We start from the raw sequence: 5084 nt of genomic DNA on the forward strand, positions 1-5084 counted from the left end.
AAGTGAATCAGACAATGGGCTAAAATATAAACAGCAACTCCCATTCACAAAGTGCTAGGCAATTTACAAGCCCAGTTTGGAATTGCTATGAAATTTGTATCGCTCAAAGAAGGTGAATAACTTGGCCAATGTCACAAAGATACTAAATAAGAGATCCAGGATTCAAATCAAATCTGTCTGAGTTGTTAGTCAATATCACTCTGAAGCCCACCTGCTATGATCTGGAAGACCCCCAGGATTTGTGTTTTGGTGCTCAGTCCCCGTTGTGGACTTGTTAAGAAGTGAGGCCTTGGCCCATCCTGTGTGCCTAAGTTCCCACACAAGTGATGCTTCTACCCTTTTGGCTCTCTGAGCAGCACTATGGTAATTATTATGAACAAGCACCTTACAAAAGGTTGCAAAAATGGAGTCAAGAAGGAAGTGGTTGACCCATTTTCTTTTTCTTTTTTTTTTTTTTTTTTTTTTTAGGATTTATTTTTATTTGAAAGACAAAGTTACAGACAGAAGGAGAGAACAAGAGGAACCTTCCATCCACTGGTTTACTCCCCAAATATAACAGCCAAAGCTAGGCCTGTCAGAAGCTTCCTCTGGGTTCCCAAGAACTCAGGCTATCCTTCACTGCTCTGCCAGGCACATTAGCAGAGAGCTAGACCAGCAAAGCAGCTGGGACTCAAACCAATGCCCTTATGGGATGCTGGCCCTGCAAATGGAAGCTCAACTCACTATGCCATAGCACCAGTCCCTGAGTCATTTTCTAAGAAAGATTGTTATAAAAGCATCGATGTACTCAACATAAGTATTGAGAGACACTAGTCAAAAAGACTTAAGGAATCACAATCGCAGCTGATGATCCCAAGAGTCATATTTCTGAATTGAGTCTTGCTGATCTACAGAATGACAAAGTTTTTGTTTAGAAAATTAAGGTCCATTACTGAGGATGTTTAGGGCAAAAACTACCTAATGAGAAAATGTGCTCCATGGTCAGAAGCTCATGATCAAAGGTTGATGTATGTTAAGTCTACCAACGCTTATTGGCTTCATCTGTTCTGTGTTGGTTTAACTAAAAACACAGTAATTAGATAAAGAAGTGTTTCTATGTCAGCACCAATAAATCAACCAAATCCAGGAGAAGACAGGGGAAATCATAGCTGGGTGGTGCAAACATGACATGAAAGAAGTAGCTGGTAAGCTAATTCCAGACAACCTTGGGAAAGACAGAGAAAACCCTTGCTACTCTATTGATCCTCTCCATAATGTCTTCATTAGAAAAACGAAAATACTAAAGAAGCCCAGGTTTGAGTCAAGAAAGCCCACGGAGCTTCATGTGAAGGTATTAGCTCTGGGAAAGCCACTGAGGCTGCGATAGGTGCTAAGGTTGAACCAGCTGAAGGGCATGAACCACCAGCTCAAGAATCTGTTTAAAATTTAGATTTCAACAGTGACAAACAAAAAGTCCCGTTCATGAAAAAGTAAGGCCATTTGGCATTAATATTGGGGAACAGGATCAGACATGAGGACTTCATTCTGCTTCAGTAAATGATTTGTGCTTTATAGAGAGACTGGAGGAGACTAACATCAGCCCCTTTTTGCCCTGCCACCTTCTGCCACATGAGGATTCAGCAAGAAGATTCTCAGCAGACACTGCGTGCCAATGCCTTGATCCACTGTAAGAAATTGCTACAGTTTCTAAATTACTCCATCTCCAGTGCCTGCTAATAGCATCACAAACAGACTGAGACAGAAATTGGTATGGGAGTGGGGTGTTGCCACACAAATACCTAAAATTGTGGGAGGAGATTTGAAACAGCGTAAGGAGTGGAAGCAGCAAGAATTCGGGAGCACAGACACAAAACAGGCTGGAATTCCATGAACAGAGCATTCGGATTTTGGCAAGAGCTTGGAAGAACAGAACTGAAGGGAGAGCCGTGTCTTTAGAGACAGTGTCCAGGTGTTTGTAGCTAGAGGATGCTGGTAGACACACAGACTGTGAAGGCTATTCCAATAAGGTCTATTTGGACCATCCTTACTGCCAAGTAGCAAAGAATGTACCCATGCCCTAGGACTTGGTGGAAGGCATAACTTTAGATACATGCATAAAATATTTGGCAGAAGATATCTGAGCCAAATGTTCAGAGTGCTACATTTCTACTCTGAACTGCTTATAGCCAAATGTGGGAAGAGAAAAATGAATTAGAGATGAGCTGTATCATCAAAACAGAAGCACAATTTAAAGATCTTGGAAGCTCTTAGTCTGGCCAAGTATGTTGTTAGTGTATTTGGCAGACAACTCCAAGGGCATGAGCTTTTGATGAGATGGAGTGGACAGAGGGAAGTCAGATGCTGTCCATCCAGACAGTGGAGGAAAGAACCCAAGAGCCTTTTGAAGACCATTGGAGCTGCTCCTCCCAACAAGATGAGGAGAGCAGAACTGTGTCAAAGGAGCGGTCCGGGGCACATGTAGGAACTCAGCACTTGCAGCATGGAGCCACTCCCCACTCTTGAGCGCTGCTCCTCGGCCGCCCCAGCTGGAGTTGCAGCAGACCCCATGTGGCTCACTCTGCTGGTGCCGTGGTTCCAGCCACAAACCTTGGTGGCATCTATGGGTGCTAACTACAGGGACACGGCTCATCCTGTGTCCTGAGAGCAAAGGCAGGTTTGGTAACTGCAAGCATGGAGCGTTCTTGAGCTGCAAAGCATGGCTTCCTCCACCCCGGTTTGAAAGGCCTCAGAGAGCCTGGGTCCCAGGTGGAGAATTGCCATGGAGCAGAGCTGCTGCTGAGCATCTGAGCTGGTGTCTATTGAAGCCCTCGGGATGGCAGCATTGAAGAGAAACCCCTCTTGGGCAAAACCCAGCAAAAGGCAAAGTCATTGTGGGAGAGCACCCACAAAGATCTTGGCTAATTGTACCTTGGGGGCTGTACTGCCTCAAAACCCAAGGACTGTAAAGTCATAAATGTGCAGCCTTGCCTGTAATTAACCATTTCTATGAGAATTTGATAAAAATTAAACGTATATACACTTTTGTGTATATTCATGCGTGTGTATGTAAATACTCAGGAATATTTCAGAAAATTCACAAAAATACAATTTAAAATGTTTATGTGTGGTGCTAACACATTAAAATGCATACAAGAGATTTTCAAACACCTTATATAGGATATATAATATGTAAAACTATATGTGAATTTCAAAAGCTTTTGGAACAAGGGGCTGGTGTTGTGGCATAGCATGTTAAGGCACTACCTGTGATGTTAGCATCCCACATAAGCACTGGTTTGCTGCTCCACTTGCCATCCAGCTCCCTGCTAATGTGACTGAAAGAGCTGTGGAAGATGAGCCAACTTTCTGGGCATCTGCATCCAAGTGTGAGACCCAGAAAATGTTCCAGGCTCTTGGTTTTGGCTTGGCCCAGCACCAACTGTGGTAGCCATTCAAGGAGTAAACCAGTTCTCATTCTCTCTCTCTCTCTCTCTCTCTCTCTCTCTCTCTCTCTCTCTTTCTCTCTTTCTCTTTCTCTGTTTCTCTCTCTCTCTCTCTCTCTCTCTCTCAAATAAGTAATATTAACAACAAACTTTGCAACAGGAGCCAGCATTGCAGCACATCAGGTTAATATTCCAACTACAGTGCCATATTGGCCCTGATTCCTGTCCCAGTTGCTCCATTTCCCACGCAGCTTCCTGATTATGGTCTGGGAAAGCAATGGATGATGGCCCGTTTTTGGGTCCCTATTCCTGGCTTTGAACTGGTTCTGGCCGTTGTGACCATTCGGGGAGTGACTCAGTGGCTAGAAGATCTTCCTCTCTCTTTCTGTCTCTCCTCTCTGCCAGCTCCTGATGAGTTGTGCCCTTCTGCCAGGTTCTTTGTCTCACAACTGTGACAGTAAGGCACTGGCACCAGCAGGAAGTGAGCAAAGTCACAGCTGCAGGGACTGTCCCTGGAGGCAGAGCCTGCAAGCACTGCTGAGTTGCTTCTCAAGAACACCTGGCTCAGACTTTCACACATCAAGGAGGAAGTTCACATCACTGGCGAAGTGTATGCTAATGACATATGCTACATGAATGAGTCAGATAGTCGAGAGAGCCTGAAAGTGATTTGTTCAGGCAGGAGCCAGTCAACAGTGGCCCAAGGTGAAGCTCACGTTATACAGGGAAGGCTGGAGTGTGCTCACACAGGTCCAGTGTAAACAGGAGTTTCAGCAAATGCAACAACATCCGAAGACCACACTGTGTGTGTTTCTCCCTTCACCTACTCGTACATAGTTCCTCCTTCCCTTCCCAGGGGCCCCTGCAGTTCCCATAAGGTGAGGGACCTCAAGACCACATACTCACCAGTCACACTAGAAGGGTGAACACATCCCCTCACCTCTGCATCAGTCTTTTGTGAGGTAGTTATGTTTACAGATGAAAGTGGCACAGAATCCATTTTTTTTTTTCAAACCATGCTTGGTTTCCTTCCGAAGCCAGAATGTTTGATTAAAATGAAGGGCAGCTCCAGTTTGGCATAGAGGAGCCAGATGAGGCAACATGGTTATTCTTAGACACACACTGTAGCCAAGTGAAGTCATACTGATTCCCTTCTCTCAACCTCAACCTCAGGGCATCTTTTTGGCTAAGAACTCCTAACATTTAAAATTAAGATGATAATTTATATGTCCACCAATAGCCCTTAGTTCTAAGATGCAGTATTCTTGCTTATATATCTAAAGTCAAAGTTATAAAAATATCTATGACCCTGTGGTGGAAATCAAGTAGGTTTTTTTTTTTAGCAGAATTTTTTTTTATTCCTAAGCTCTTCGAACATTATAAACAAAAACTTCCCTATATGTGTCCCCCATCAAATCAAAGGCACATAATCAAAGTAGAACATTTGCAACATGAAGAATTATCTTAGGTAATATTTTTATTGTACTTTGTTTTAAAGTACTACAACTATAAAGTAATTGAACTTGGCAAGACAAAGAACTAATCAGCTTCCTACGCAGAATAGGGCAACCTAATACACAACGTAATAGTAATCTCTCCAAGCCAGCTTGCTGTGAAACAGTTCCCACATTTGGTATTAAAAGTGAAGCAATCTTCTCACTT

The 5084-nt window shown here is 43.6% G+C and overlaps 1 pseudogene; it reads left to right on the forward strand.

Moving 5' to 3' along the window:
• The first annotated feature begins 360 nt into the window (after positions 1-360).
• Positions 361-1422, forward strand: LOC118758288 (small ribosomal subunit protein eS1-like; annotated as a pseudogene).
• The last annotated feature ends 3662 nt before the right edge of the window (positions 1423-5084 follow it).

Source organism: Ochotona princeps, chromosome 1 (assembly GCF_030435755.1).
Source record: "Ochotona princeps isolate mOchPri1 chromosome 1, mOchPri1.hap1, whole genome shotgun sequence".
NCBI classification, from domain to species: Eukaryota; Metazoa; Chordata; class Mammalia; order Lagomorpha; family Ochotonidae; genus Ochotona; species Ochotona princeps.